Source organism: Tamandua tetradactyla, chromosome 3, assembly GCF_023851605.1.
Source record: "Tamandua tetradactyla isolate mTamTet1 chromosome 3, mTamTet1.pri, whole genome shotgun sequence".
Taxonomy (NCBI): domain Eukaryota; kingdom Metazoa; phylum Chordata; class Mammalia; order Pilosa; family Myrmecophagidae; genus Tamandua; species Tamandua tetradactyla.
In genome coordinates, this window is record NC_135329.1 from 110,052,471 (window position 1) to 110,069,618 (window position 17,148).

General features: G+C 34.9%; 1 protein-coding gene across 1 annotated transcript in view; it reads right to left on the reverse strand.

The window, feature by feature from the left end:
• Positions 1-17,148, reverse strand: part of LRP1B (LDL receptor related protein 1B) — a 1,945,542-nt gene that overhangs the window by 151,420 nt on the left and 1,776,974 nt on the right. The window lies entirely within an intron of this gene.

The following is a 17,148-nucleotide window of genomic DNA, read 5'->3' on the forward strand; positions in this document are numbered from 1 at the left end:
ACCTTACATGCGTACAGAGCTTGAAAATTAACAAAGCGCCATCTCATTTGAATCTCTAAACAACCCTACAGATTATCAAGAAGGCAGGTATTAAGTAGCCCTTCACTTTACAGATGAGAACAGTTACTCATAGACGCTTAGAAACTTGCTAAAGTTTTCCTGACCATTAAATGGCACAACCAAAACATATTTTTTAAATATCCTTTTTCTCCTGATTTAGTGCACTTAACAATAAACCTAATTTATGCTTATATGAGCTAGAATCAGAACTCATGCAGTAGGAAATTTAAATTTATATATTTTCAAATTTTCACAACAGTAATATCTAACCACATAGTCTAAAGCAGTGTTTTTCAATCTTTATGTGCTTACATATAAATCAATTAGAAATTTTGTTAAAATGCAGATTGTGACTCAATAGATTAGAAAGGGTCCTGAGATTCTGCATTTGTAATGAGCTCTCTGGTGATAACAACATCCTTGGTCTATGATACACATTTTTCTAGGGGGAAAGAAGGGATTAGTAGCAAGGGCCTCATCAAGAGTAAAATAAAATAAAATAGAATAAAAGTATAAATCCAATGCATACTTAGGTTACATTTTCCATTCATATACTTAAATGACTTCCTTATTTTCAGCTATGTTACAGATGAACGAACAGTAAGCTGCTTAAAGACTCAGACACATAAAATATAGTAACTTATGGAGGGGAAGATAAACTATTGGGGGGGTGGCTATTTTTTACTTCAAAATTACACCTTATAGAATTCAGACTCAAATAGGATTATGAAAGCAAAAGTGATTTAGGTATAATTATGGAAATTAAATAATGAATAGCTATTGAGACTCTTGCACAGTACAGTTCTGCGCTACGTATTTTCATAAACATGATCACATTCCATCCTCATAACATCCTTACAGAATATTATTACATGGATATAAATTAAAAAAAGCATGTCTCATAGAATTAAAGTAATTTCTCTCATCTTACAGAGGTATTAAATGGCAAAAGATGAATTCATAAACAAAGCCAATTCCAGAAACATTTTAATATAGAGATTGTTATGATATACTTCAAATGTGTTTTTCTACTAAAAAGTATTGCCTCTATGTCCCTTCTTTCCTGCCTGCCTGCTAATGATTGTTCAGAACCTAACCTGTGTCACTGCATTAGGTGCTTTGTTTTGTGTTTCATAAATTGGCTTAAAACCTGCAGAAATTCAAATGTAGCATTCTGTACACCTCACATAATCAAGAGATATGTTAGAATGATTGGGATTTAAATAATGGCCAATGAAACTATGGGTTCTGGTACTGAAATATTGGGATGGCTATTTCATTTTGGCAATTAAACTCCTATGGTACTATTCCTAAATGTATAGATATTAGTTTTATTTACTCCTTGCCATTTGCTTGCATTATATTTAAATAATGTTTTATAATCTTAGAATATAAAAATGAATCCTAGTATTATACCACTGGCCTCAAGCACATCTCTGTGACCTCAATAGACTGAAAATGGGAATGGGTACTGAGGATAATAGGTTTAATAGGTACTGTTGGCACCATCATTTTGAGTTTTTTCTCTACATCCTTTTCATACTTTTTTTTCTAGGTTTAAATGTTCTCATCCTCCTTTGCATTTAAAAGTGATTTGTAGCTAGTTCTCAACAAGACCATATTAGAAGTTCATTGCTAGAATTACCATTTGGAGTATGCAGAAACAGCAACACTGAAAAGATAATTCCATGATGTAAGGTTATCTAGATCATATGCTTCCATGTTATTTAACTTTTTAATCTATGGCATTACTTGTAAAAACAGCAATCTAAATTTGTATATGTTTTCTACACATTAAAGTTACTAGAAGAAATAATACTTCCTTTGCCCAGACCATATTCCACATCCATAAAATCAGAATTACTGGAGGACCCAGACATCAGTATTTATTAAGGCTAGCTTGGTTATTCCAATGAGCACCCAAGGTTGGGAAACACTGGCCCCCAAAATTGATTGTAGAATAGGACATTTATAATTCTGCATTATAGCACAATAGAATAATTAATATAAAATTTTCACAATGCTTAGAGTTTCCCATTTATTCGAATTGGTAAATAGCATTGGAACAATTAATTATTCCAAATTTTGTAATATAAATTTGGAGGAAATATATGATTTTTTTGCAAACTTGCTATCTTTGTTTATGTGTTTTCACATAAATTGCAGATACTGACACAAATGTGATCCAGAAACATTGGGGGAAGAAATTTACAAAGTTCTCAATTGTATATAGTGTATCCTGCAATATTACCTGCCTATGCCGAGGATATTTCTTGAAAGAAACAATAGAATGTGGCAACAGTTATGTTTCTGGAAGCATGAACTAAGGAACTGGATTGGGAGAGAGACATTTAAGTTTCTGTATATACAGTTTCGTACAATTTGAAATGTTTTTCTACAGTAATAACTTTGGATTTTTGTATCAATAGATAAATACATGTAATTGTTTATATATAAAATATGTGTATATCTATATGCATGAATTAAAAATTATGCTATGCATGCTACTTTGTAACTTAATTTTTAATAGTAATATATCATTACATTTTTCTTGTCACTAGTTGGTCTTTTAAAATATTATTTTTAATGACAGCATGATAATCTATGATTTGATAATATCTTTTTGTCTTTTAGAAAATCCTAACAGTTGAATCTTTAGACATTTTCTTAACTTTTGCATATTTAAATAAAACATTGCATGGAGATTTTGTACAAACACCACTAAAGTTTTCCAGTAGCATTTAACAGGTAAAATACATTACATATGGGCCCTTTGTGAGATATCATTTTTCTAGTTAGCTCTTTGGCATAGGCCAAAATAAATACTTTATATACCAGGGGGAAAAACTTCACTTTTCAATAAATATTTGAAATTATGCCTGTCTAGTGTGTGTGTCTATGTGTTTGTGTGTTATATATATATATATATATATATATATATATATATATATATGTATAGACATAATTTTGTAATATTAAGTATTCTATTAAAATATCAATAGATGTCTAACTAGAACTGGAAATACACTGCTTTATTATTAGTTAATGCTTTAATTGTTGCTTTAGAAAATGAAATAACACTTGTTAATTGACCATCTGTTTTGTTCAACCACTGACCATAAAATGGCTTGGACAATTTACATGTTGAGGTTATGGAACTCGGTTGATTAGCAGTTTGAAAAGAGAATGCAAAAAACCATTATAGAGCAAAATTAAGATTGAGACTCTACCTTGGGGATTAGAAAATGTTGGGAATAGGGGATTTGGATGTTACTATTGTTCTTTGTAGCTATCACTTTCCCTCTTCCAGTTCAGGAAACAGGATGATTACAAAGAGTTGGGAAACAAGCAAAGCTTTTCGTTAAACAGAACAATCTTGGTAGCTTCTTGTTTCTGTGAGTTCCAAACTGTAACCTTATGGAGTCAGAAGTATCAGGTTAGAACTCAAAAACCTTTTTTTTTCTTTCTTTTTTAAGTATAGGTGCTGCCGAAGTGAGTAGAAGACATTGTCATCTATTGGTGGGGCAGGAAAACCCGTCTAACAGTCTAACCTCTTTATAAAGAAAACATTATTTTCTTTGTTTTGAAATCAAGTTTACACATTTCTGATCTCTGCTTTGACTTCAAATTTCCCTCAGCTTCTCTGTTTGCATTTTATGGAAATGAATATCAAAATATGCTACTTCACATGTGTTCTAAAGTTCCTTGACTGGTTATAAGCTCCTGAAAAGTGGTGACAGAATTGGGTAGAAACTATTATCTTCCTTTATTTCCCGTAGCAGGTAAGATTTATATTACTTCTGGGTGGCATGAACACGGTAGATATATATCGGTACTTAGCAATCTGTTTCCATCTTTCCGGTCTTTCTGAAACTGCTATACCCATACTTGGTGAGGTTGCTAGTCATAGATTCCTGCCTCTGACACAGGGGAGGAACACATAATGCAGAGTAGCCACAATTGGCCTGGGTATCATGTATTTGTAAAACATTTTACAGTTGGGTCACAGTAGATTCTTCTTCTTTTACACCACAGAGGTGAGGAGGATGGCAGCACAGGGTCAGCATGGTGGCCAGGCAATGTCCTCAGGAACCTGAATTTCCATCATTCTGTTTTTCACTGTTCCTTATTCACCACATGGCCTAAAAGGACTCTTCAATGTTAAGTCATTATTTTTTAGGCTAAAAGGAGAAAGACCAGAAGGGCCAAGGAAGAAGTCTTACTAAGGTAAGCTAACTCCCTTTAAACTGTCTTCCTGGAAGTCCCAAGTCCTACTTGGGCTTACCTCTCAGTGATGAGAACCGAATCACATGACGACACACCTACAGGGGAGACTGGGAAATCTGATGGCATATTCTGGATAGCAATGAGTCAAGCTAAGAGTTGAGGTTCTGCTTCAGAGGAGGAAATGAAGAATGTATATATGGATAGGCAATTTGAAGTCTCTGTTAAAGAACCTAGCAGGGTCAATTAAAGTCGTTTGAGTTTATTTATATGGATATTAAAAGCCAGAAGATTTCTTTCCTTTTGATATTGCAAGCATTAATACCTCAAGTTGCCATGGGTCATTTTAAAATCATGTAGAAAGTACCTATATAAAAAAAAATTCCTATAGAGTAAGGAAGAGCTTAGGAATGGAGAAAAGAAGATAAAGCTCTAATGGCACCATTGGAATAATTAGATTTATATTGTGCCTTAAGTCAACTCCATCTTCTCCTTGGAAACAAGGCAGAACATGTCTTCTACTTTTTGCTACTTTCTGTTGGATTTCTGTCACTTATAGATAAGAGTCTTGACCAATGTGATGCCATACTATTTTTATTGCTTAAAAATGTTTTAGACTTTTTTTTTTAATACTGGTGCTCTCACTCTATGTGATTTCAAAAATTATCAGGCTAATTTAATGATTAATAATTCCCCAGGGAAATACAGACCAGTTCCACAAGAAGCCTAAGAGTCAGTTTCCATTTAAAAGAGATTTTTTTCAAACCCAGGCTTCCATGGGAAATGATCCTGACACCTTTCTCTGAGTATATTGGCTACCTGACATACACTATTATAGTCTCTAGTGAGATTAGAAAGATGTAGGTTCCCTGCATGAGAAAGGGTTTGGTGGATCTGAAAATTAATTTCGTGTTACTTCCCATCAATCAGGGTAATAGTCCTCAATAAGCACTTACATGCACAACCTGTTCTTCTCAGGGAGGTGGAAAGAATATGTGGCTGCACCAGCAGTCAACAATAACAATGGCAGATGCAGCTTGTCCCAGGGGGATCCAGCTACTCCTGTTTTGCTTTTGAGTTTTTTTTTTTTTTCTGACTTTTGCACTATTCTTTCAGGTAGAGAAGAGAAAGGCTTATAAAGTAAAACAAATTACCAATGACATATTTTCTTTACAAAGAGGTGAATCTATAATAAGCTAGCTCTGTAGAAGCTCACAATAATGACATTTTAAAAATTGCATGTCAATGCAGTGTAATTTCCAGTGGAAATTTCTCAAATTCGTGTTATGCAGCTTTAGAAAGTGTCATATTATATCCTATAATGCCATCTATCGCACTTGACGAGAATTTGTGATTTTTTTCTTATATAGAAATTTGTAATGTAACTTTGTAGTTGTGAAGTATGTGTGTTGGGGAGCTAGCACAGTGTGAATTAGGCATAATGAAAGTAGTTACACCCTCATATCTTGCCAACACATTTTGTATATCATCTGCAGAACCCCTGCTATTCCATTCATCATTCTGTTTTCAACAGCCTATGGTCTTAACAGAGAGTATGGCAATATAGCACAATTAAGGTTGTATCTGTGAACCACAGAAGAGCCCAAATCTCCATAATACAAAAGCACTGATCAGGTCTCCCTTCTCAGAATCATCCTTGAACCCCAGTAATAGCTTTTGATTGTAATGTTCTAACAACTCCACTTATGCTCTCACAATCAGTTTAAGAAAAATAAACAAAAAAAACAATTTTTAAAATATTTTCCAAATATGTATTATATGCTTTAGTGTAAAAATAAATTGAAGCAATTAAAAAATGAGTCTACCAAAATATGTTTGAATATATGACTACTTACATTTACACCAATCTATCTAGTTTGTCTGATTCTCCTGATCAGTCAGGAGACAATTGCTTAATTCTTTTTACATTTTTGGTTGAATAGCTTCATTCTTAAATTTGGTGGGAGTCAGCAAAGCCTAGTGGAAAAAATCTGAGCAAGACAGAACTTGATTTGGATCCTAGCCAGGGCTCCTACTAACATGCAACCCTGTGCAATTGTTTTTCTTCTCTATGCCTCTGTTTCCTCATCTACTAAAAATTGGATGGAAATGGAAACTCTTCATATCCATTCTGATGCCCAAGAATTTAATTAAAAACCTGGTGTTTTAGTCTGCCAAAGCTGCCAGGATGCAACATACAGACATGGGTTGGGTTTTAATAAAAGGAGATTTATTAAGTTAAGCATTTATTATTCTTCACAGGAAAGGCAGCTAACTTTCATCTGAGTTTCTCTGTCACATGGGAAGGCACATGATGACATCTGCTGGACTTCTCTCCTGGCTTCTGGGTTTCAACAGCCTTCCTCAGAGTGACTCATTTCTACATCTCCAAATGTCTGGGCTGAGCTGCTTGGGCTGTGCTGCATTCAGCTCTCTTCTGTCCTCTCTCTCTAAAACCTCCAGCTAATTAAATTAAATGCCTCACTCATTGCAGAAGGCATTCCCCCTAGCCAACTGCAGATGTAATCAGCTATAGATGAGTTTCACATGCTAATGATTCAAGTCCACAGCAACAGAACTAGGCACCATCACCTGGCCAAATTGATGCCTGAATGTAACTACCACACCTGGCTTAATAAATTGTGACTATTAGGAATTACATAATAGTAATAATTGCTAAGTAGTTATCTAATAGACTATAATTGAAAATTTAGAAGATATGGATAGTAATGCCAAGTTTGTCATCAACAAGTATGAATTCAGGGAAAAGGAAAGTGTCATTTATTTTAAAGTCTGCTATTTTTCACGCACTGATGTAAGTCCTTTATATTTATCATCTTATAGTTTTAATTAAATAAATATCCTTTACTATAACTTTGTGAGACATCTATTTATTTTACAAAGACCAAGCCTTGATAAGTTGCTCAAGATCACACAGTAAATATCGGTCACCCAAGACCCTGAAATAGTGTGGACAACACCCTTCCCCATCAGAAAATTTAGAAGGTTTTATAAACTTCTAGGATATTTTAACCAAAAAATTGATTTAATTTTACTATCTGCATACCTTTTAAATTTTCAGGCCTATAAAATTTTTCCAGCTAGAATTGTTCTCTAATCTCTTGGAAAATAGTATTCCATTTTTAATTATATAAAGTAATACACACTCTTTGTGCAAATTTAAGATGATATAATATAGAAAAGTAAAAACAAATGGCCCATAGCCAGCGAACATAGAGACAAGCTTCATCACATTTTTCTGATTAAGAAAATAAATCAATACAGAAATTTTGTGTACTCCATAGTTCATTAAAAACCATATGGAAACAGTTTTCAGAGGTCATTAAGCATTCTCACAAATGTCATTTCTGGCTGTATAGTATTTCTTATGTGGATCTACCTTAGTTTAAATAAACAATTCCTCAGAGTCTGGCATTTAACAATTTTGCCATGTTTTGAAGAAATAATGTTTTCTGTCTGGAGAGCAGGCTGTAAGAAAAAAAGAGCATGTTTTAGCAACGTCAATTCCTGGTCGCCAATTTCACTCTCTGGCAAACTACCTAAAGTCTCTTTTGAAAAATCAATTTGTATTTTCAAATGTAAAAACATTTCAACAGACAGATTATAGAAAGTCAGGGTAATAATGCAGGCTTCATGTTTAAAGGACCTCAAATAATGAACTGTGAGAAACTACAGGAAGAGGCCTAACAAGAAAACAGTTGGGGTAGTTGATGATGAATAAACCTTGCAAGTCTTAGAGGATGATCTAATCATATGGCCACATGGCCAGCAGCTTCTTGCCCCACCCACACTTAAAGGTCTCTTCATGATTCCATTTTGTCAAATTTTTGCCCTGTTTTTTATTTTTGCATGGGCAGGCACCGGGAATCAAACCCAGGTCTCCAGCATGGCAGGTGAGAACTCTGCATGCTGAGCCACCGTGGCAAGCCTAAATTTTTGCCCTTTAACACGACTTTAATGTATATTTCAATCAGATTTCAGCTCAAAAGAAGGGTTTGGTTGGGAATTTGTGGTGGGAGCAGAGAAGGAGCCATACTTTGAGGTTTTAAGGGCACCTCTGACATAGGAATGTCACTAAGTTCAAGTCCCTTCGAGAGTTGAAGACTTGCTCTAGGAAATGAACTTGAAGCAGATGCTATCAGTACTCCACCACATACACTTGGAATCCATGATAAGATGATGGCTTCTAACTAGAAGCACATGAGATTCTTTGCCTAAGCCCAGTCTGGAAGTTCCTTTCAGGACTTTAATGACCTTTCCTTCCCAGGAGCAGCCATACATCAATGAATGACAGGAACTAGTGAATAAATATCCCAGCTCTCCTACTTGATTGGATATTCAGCACTGTGCTGGCTTGAAGCTGTCATGTACCTCAGAAATGGTCGTGCTCTTTTAATCCATCCTGTGGGGGCAGACCTATTGTGAGTGCGACCTTCTGATTAGGTTGTTTCAATTGAGATACGATCCATCCAATTCAAGATGGGTCTTAATCCTTTACTGGAGTCCTTTCTGAGCAGATTAAAGGCAGAGACATCTGGAGAGAACTTAGAGAGAAATGTCCCACAGATGCCAAAGGAGGACCCACAGATGCTCAGAGAAAAGCCACGGGAATCAGAAGCTGAAAGCAATGGAATCTGAGCGCAAAGGACCAGGAGATGCCAGCCATGTGCTTCCTGTGTGACAGAGGTGCCCCAGATGCCAGCATCCTTTTCTCAGAGAAAGTAACTTTCTCCTGAAGCCTTCATTTGGATATTTTCATAGCCTTAGAACTGTGAATCTGTAAACTATCAAATCCCCAGTGTAAAAGCCAACCCATTTCTAGTATATTGTATTCCAGCAGTTGTAGCAAACCAGAATTAAAAAAAAAAAAAAGGGAAAACATTGTCTCTCAGGATTTCCTGTGATTTGTCCATAGCAGTAGCCTGCCCATCATGTACCCTTCATTGGCTTCCTTACCTTTCCTGGTTTATTTCTGCAATCCCCTACTAGCACTTTCTGGGATCATGTCCCAAATAAACAACTTTCTCTGACATGCTCGTGAGTGCAGGTTCTAATTTGGGGAAACCAACTTAAAAAATAGTTTCTGCAATCATGTATTCGCAAACATGCATTGATTCCTATTCTCTATTAGGCACTATTCTGAGCTCTAGGTTTATATCAGTGAATAAACAGACATAAATCCCTGATCTCACTGATCTTACATTCTAATGGTCAATTTGGGTTGGGAGACTGGCAATAGTAAATCTATATAATTGGAGACTGAGAAGTGCTATGGAGAGAAATAAAGAACAGCAGATAAGGAATGTGTGTGTGTGTGTGGGGGGGCAATTTCAAATGGGATAGCATAAGAAGGCTGTTTTGGAAAAGTGACCTTGAAGACTAACAGATTGAGAGACTGGGTCATGCTGTTATCTTGAGGGAAACAGCATTCCAGGAAAAAGCACCACCTCTGAGGGAGAAGTATGTCTGGACTGTTTGAGGAATAGCAGAGAGACCAGCGTGACTGAAGTAGAGTGATTAAACTTGGCAAGAGTGGTGGGAGAGGCTGAGAAGATCATCTAGCAGTGGAGAGAATGACTCAGATCAAGCAAGGCTGTGTGCTGACCTTTTCTTGCCATTTCTCTTCCTCCAAAGAGACATCTGCATTTAGACATTTCTGTTCCTGATGTGAATAAATGTCAAATACTTACTTAGTTTATGACAAAATGAAGACGAACATTTGAGCAATTACTAAATGTTTGGAGCAATACACACACCCAAACCTCAGGACCACCCCAGTGGATTCTTTGACCTCTCTATTTTGGGTAATTATCATGTTCTCAGTTTTTATCTCAGTTCTCAGTTAAGTATAAGTGCTTATATTTACAAATCCAGCAGGGTGGAATATTCTAATAAAATATACATTAGATGGTAACAAAGCAAAATCATCATTAAAAGATTATTGAGAATATATGCAAAAAAAATGCATCTGATGGTGAGATTTATGACTAGGAGTCACCAGATTGACATAGACTAGATTTATAGAGCAGAAATTAAAAATCTGCTTAAATCAATAGCATTTCACTTTATGTTTTCAACATTGGCATATTTGTTTTCATTCTAATTGGTACAATAAAGTTTGGCTATCAGAAGGGATTGATAAATATTTTTTATGGAAAGTCTTCTAGAATTTTGATTAGTGTTTTCATATTCCAGCTTGAATGTCATATTCTAGTTTGAAAAACATTAACATCTAATAATTTCTCTGTACTGGGTTCAAGGCCAAGCCTGATTCATGTAATCCTCCTAGCAAACCAATGAAGAAAGCATATTGAAGCACTTGGAACACTGAAACTCAGGTTATAATAAATTACATGTCCCAGAGCCCACAGCTCTTAAACTGTGGGGCTAGGACTTGAATCCATATTATCTGACTCCACTATGAACCATAATGCAATTTTCAGTCCATCAGTGGAACACAAATAATTCTCTAAAACAAAGCGCTCCATTGTCATCTTCTTTTTGTCATTTTACATTAAGGGTTCAGTTCCTTATACTTTAAGCGATGACTAAATTGTATACATGTCAGAAGTTGTGCCAAAGGTAATTCAAGAAAAACATGGTTGCCTTCACCATAAAAGCCTGAAGCTGTAACATCTCTGCATCAGAGGAAAAGTAATATATGATATACCTATAGTGAGTATAATTTCCATTCAGAGATAAATATGAACAACATTGCAGAGCCTTCAGTGACAAGGTTTGTTATCCTTGAACTATCATTTGTTTATAATCAGCCATACTTTACACGTTGAGGGAAACAAGTTAGCTCATTAAACAAAACAATTATGAGAGCATGTCTCTCCCTTTGTCTTTTTCTTTCCCTCAGCAAAGAGCATGGCCCTTACTTGACTTACTGTTGAGCTAGGTGCTATATATCAATAAATGATCACATTAGCCTTTATCTTATCATTTCCTCATTGGCTGCCTAGTCAGCAAGGTATTGATTTTTTTTTTTTTAAAGATTCTGCTTACAGTACATGATTGTTTGCTTGGCTTGTCTCCCAAATGTCTTTAAAACCCTTAATAGTGCACTTCCCTGTGAGATGTCTTCATTCACCTTTTAACAGGCTGCTGGTTCCTACAATACTACTGCATCTGCCATAGAATCATATTTATCAGAGCGACAGCAAGGCTGTGAGAGAAATGTGAAGGGCCAAATCTTGAACCGAATTTAATATGAGAATTCAAAACATGTGCCAATAGCATTCACATTTTAATACAACATTAGACACATGGAGCAGCAAAGTATCTCAATGGATAATATAAGCCGTCATTAAATCTGCATCCATTTAGCCCACTCAAATATTCTTTCAAGTCTTCAGTGAGTCACTACAAACTATGAGGAAACAGGGTTCTCCCTCATATTTTAGTCTTCAGGAGAAAGAAAAGAATTGGAACTTTAAAGCGTACATCACATAATATGTTTCATTATTATCAAATTCATATCTACAATGAAAGCTGACTGCAATCATTGATACAATCCCTGGTTTGACCCTGTGACTAGGAAAGGCAACTAAGAAGAAGGGTGCCTGGGAGGGAGAGATGCCCCTGGACAGGCATCCGGTCCAGCTCACCAGAGCCGTGTTTCCCAGTTCACTCAGCCATGTACCATCTTCACAAATCTGCCATTTTCAAATCAGTTTCAGCTCTATCACTATCTACTGAATATTTTTCTTTAAGTTGTTCAACATTTTTAAGTTTAGCTACATCCTAAACTACAAGACTCTTCATATCATGGCCTGACATGCTGGATTATATATTTTAAAATACATTGTTAATCTATATACCATGTAAAATCACCTCTTATTTACATGATACATGTTTACGATATGGTGGGAATCATTGCTTCAGGGCACTTGTTTCCAAGAAAAAAATACACACACATATACATGAATTAGATGTACCCTACTGACAGTACTTGTGGTTTTATTTAATTATTTTTTACTTAATATTTAAAGCACTACTGTAGAGTCATAGCATCCTTACAGAAAATCTAGGTTTCTAAGGATTCTGAGATTTACAATTTAAAAGATTCTTTCTTTCCATGGCATTGACATGATTCTCTTGAATTAAAAATTAAAAAAATAAGCCAAAGAAAGCTCTGAGATGAATAGAGTCATAGCATCCTTACAGAAAATCTAGGTTTCTAAGGATTCTGAGATTTACAATTTAAAAGATTCTTTCTTTCCATGGCATTAACATGATTCTCTTGAATTAAAAATTAAAAAAATAAGCCAAAGAAAGCTCTGAGACGAATCCTTGGCAACGAATGCATATATCTCATGAAGCTTAGACAAACAATATGCCTAACATAAGACTTACAAGACTGATGAGGATTTAAGAAGAAATCTGGAAGAAAAAAATGTGCCCAGGAGAAAGTTGAAAATCAGATGCAATAGAAGACAATGGGTAAGCCAATATACAGAATCATACACACTGTAATATAACAAAAGAATATTGTGGGTATTCTGTTTCTTGAAACCAAAAGCCAAATCCCTGAGGACATAAAAAGTAAATTTATTTTTGAATAACAGTTTCATTAGGTTAATTACAAGCTGCTGAAGAACTGGACCCAAAGATTTATATTTAATATCAACCCGGAGGGGCTATTCTGATGGCATGCCAAAATGTCCTGTCCTTGGCACAAACTTTTGACTATTTTATTAAGAAATAACAAGGTTATAAAATTCATTGTTGCCAAACTTGCAGGTGGCACAAATCTGGGAGAAATAACTAAAAAGTGGGGTGACATAATAAAGGACAAGCACTCTCTGCAGTCTGGAGTGAAGTTTTGATAGAGGATGGAATTTAACAGGCACAATATGAAATTGCAAGGTGTATAATGTAGGAGATTAAATATAATAGCCCCATTCTTCCCCGAGATGAGAGTAGTTCTATTGCTGGGACCTGAGAGAAAATTATTCTGAGGGTCCTTCTAAAATAATTATCCCAACAAAATTTTTATGAAGATGCAATGCTACGTTTTATGTAAAATGATCTTGTACTCTCTCTGATGTCTCTCAAACGAGATGGATGACAAATTACTAAGATAAAGGTCAAGAAATACCCATATATCATGTCTCAAACTTGTCTACTGACCAAGACTGGACATCATACCAATCAAGGTTTTTATCTCTAGAAAAAAATCTGGGAGATAACAATTATTCTTTGTTACGGATTAAGAGCAGATTCTCATGATATAAATATTAAAGTGGACAGTGACTAGAAAAAAAGCTATCAAAATTGTTCACAAAAAGAAGTGGCCAAATGCACAATCACTGCAATTCTGGCCTTTCTTTTCCAATATTGGACTAATAATTTCCTTCTGATAAATGGAAAATAGCATAAAGTTTCACAAAAAAAGAGTAGAAGAGATTCCAAATTTGATCAGCTAGGTAACATGTTGAAAATGAGGGAACAAAGATCTAGAGTTCACACTACACTTACTGAAGTAGATTTTATTGGAATTGTGTATGGGGGTGGGGAGGGAGGCTAAGGAAAGCTTGAGCTACAAAGGGAAATGTAGAAAAAAAGAGCAGAAAAAGAGAAATGGGAAGAAAAGCAGGGAGAATGTGGAAGGAGGAAGGACATTGTGCCAGCCTGAAAGGATGGATGGACCCTGGAAAACCCATGTTTTAATCCTAATCCCATTTTGTAAAGGCAGTCATTTCTTCTAATCCCTGTTCAGTACTGTATGTTTGAAACTTTAATTAGATCATCTCCGTGGAGATCTGACTCAATCAAGAGTGGGTATTAAACTTGATTAGAGATGTGACCCCACCGATTCAGGTGGGTCTTGTATAGTTTACTGGAATCCTATAAAAGAGGAAACACTTTGGAGAATGCAAGAGATTCTGAGATAGCAGAGAATGACATAGCCACAAGAAAGCAGAGAGTCCACCAGCCAGCAAACTTTGGAGATAAAGAGGGGAAACACCTCCCAGGGAACTTTATGAAACAGTAAACCAGAAGAGAACGCTAGCATGCTGTGTTTGCCATGTGCCTTTCCAGATGAGAAGGAAACCCTGACTGTGTTCGCCGTGTGCCTTTCCACTTGAGGGAGAAACTCTGAACTTCATCAGCCTTCTTAAATCAAAGTATCTTTCCCTGGATGCCTTAGATTGGACATTTCTATAGACTTACTTTAATAGGGATATTTTTGTGGCCTTAGAACTGTAAACTTGTAACTTATTAAATTCCCCCTTTTAAAAGCCATTCCATTTCTGGTATATTGCATTCTGGCAGCTAGCAGACTAAAATAGATAGTGAATAAAGGTGAAATTAAAGTTCCTAGAAGAAAGTAGAATTTATTTGACTCTCTTCAAACTGAGGGATTCTTAAAAGGTTGATAGGGAAAATTATACTTTGAAGGTCTATACATTAACACAATTTATCAATCTGTGCAAGTCTGGTTTAAAATATAATAGAATCTATTTGAGTGAAATCAAATATGCAGAAAACAGTAACATTGTCTTCTTTTCCAATGTTAATAAATAGACTGGTAAATTCACATTAGGGTGCCAAGTTTTGTTTGTCCAGAGATCAGAGCAAGCTTGCTTTCTTGTATATTGATGAAAAATATATTTAAATTTTTTTAATGAATTTTATTTATAAGCACTACGAATCTACCAATGTTGCACTCTCCTTTCTTCTTCTTTCCATTTCCTAGTAACCTCTAATCTACGTTCTCTGCTAATTTTCTATTTCTAGACATCTCTTATACGTGATGTCATGTAATATTTGTACTTACATGCCTTGCCCATTTCACTCAGTATGATACTTTCAAGGTTTTTCCATGTTACAACCTGTCTTAGTACTTCATTCTTTCTATGGTTGAATAATATTCCATTGTGTATATGTAGTATATTTGCTTTATTCATTCATTTGTTGATGTGCACTTGGGTTGTTTTTATCTTTTGGCTATTGTGAATAAAGCTGTTGTAATCATGAAAATAGTTTGATAAAAAATAAATAAATCTCCTACAAGATTTCCATATCAGAATGTGGGTAATTTATTGGATACATTATTTTAATAGAAATATTAATTCAAATGTCTTCAGTTAACAGTAAATCCAGAATGTTCTGATTTACATATACATTCTTTGCATTATTCACTTTCTCTCCTGTTACATAGAGAACCTAACTTGGAATTCATTATTAAGACATATTTTAAACAATTTAGATGGTAAATTTTGAAAAAAAGTAGTTATACTTCATTGGCTTTATGATACAGATTATTCAGATTCTTGCTATTTGCAGATGACGAATTTTCTTCCTGGGAGAAAAATATAATCTTATCCAACCCTCTAAATTTAACATGCAGAACAATTCCAACTTTATGTGACTTATCCAAATTCATGGCTAATTAGTGATTAGGTGCAGGGTCTCTGACACAAAGAAGTGGAATGATGACTTTGAGATTTCATTTTCATTGGAGCTGGGTAGACTTGTATTCTAATCCATGGTTAACAACATATTATTAACTTGGGCATCGTCCTTACCTTTCTGACCCTCTGTTTCTTCATCTATTAATTGCAAATAGTAACAACAGCATCTATTATAATAACAATACAATAGCATCTAATATAATAGTAATCTATTTTGTTTTCTCTAATGACTATAAGAAAGTGACTGGCACATTTCAATGGCTCAGTAAAACTTCATTATCATTTTCTTCGTTCCAGTTATTCTAGTTACTGCTCTTTCTACCATTTCTGAGAGTGGTCAGGAAAGAATCTCTTTAGTTAATTCAAACTTATCAAGACTATGTATTCCTAATCCAACTGATGAATAAACATACCTCAGTTGAGTTAAAGAGCCTGGGGTACAGAATAGCAAATTTAGGAAAGTTTCAAAGGTATCAGAATCTCACAAATCTTCACAATTTCTATAATAGATTTTTTTCTATTTCTCTTAATTTTCTTCAATAACTAAAACTGCATCTCCCTTTTGACCTTATCTTTAGCTAAGGCCATCTATCAACATGGCCTATCCCTCAAGGGCCCATGTCTGATGATTAAATTAAAGGAGAAAAATAAGTCATCCCTGGTGTCAAAGAGGCAAATATAACATTAGATTCTTCCACAGGAGTTAAGTACTGTTTTCTCCAGAGATAATCCTCACTGGGACTTTTTAATAAAATTCATAAAAGGAAACTTAAATCTAAAAGTTTCTCAATTTTTTTCATCACTTCACAGGTCTATTGGTATTGGTGATAACTTTTGAGTCAGTTCACAGTTCTCCAGACTTAAAATGACTTTATATAGCATCTTCCTTCTGGGTATTCCCTAATGAGCTTTTGCTTATCTGAAAAAAATGAAAACAGAAACATCTGCAGATCAACAAGATATAGTATATTGTGGAAATCATGTACCTCAATGCAAGGAAATATACTAAATCTAGTAGATAAAAACAGAGTATTCTACCAATTTCACCAATTTCTAAGTAAGCCTGAGACTTCTATCGATTCAGAACATTAGAGGAAACATTTATTTTAAGAGGGAGAGTGCCCACTATGTGTCAGATCTAGTGTAAATCATTTCAAGCCTGTAGTCCTGCTTAATCCTTTCAAAATCTTTATGATACATATTGTCTTATCTGCATTTTATAACTACAAAAACTGAGGCTTAGAGAAATTTATACATATGTAATATTGCATGGCCAGTAAATCATGAACTCAAAATCTTTCCTGTTTATTACATTCTATGATACCACCAGTATGGTATCTAGGTATTTTTTCATACGAGTATTCTGAAGATTTAGGCTCTGCAAACGTAATCAACTGGATGATTTTTGAAAGCATTC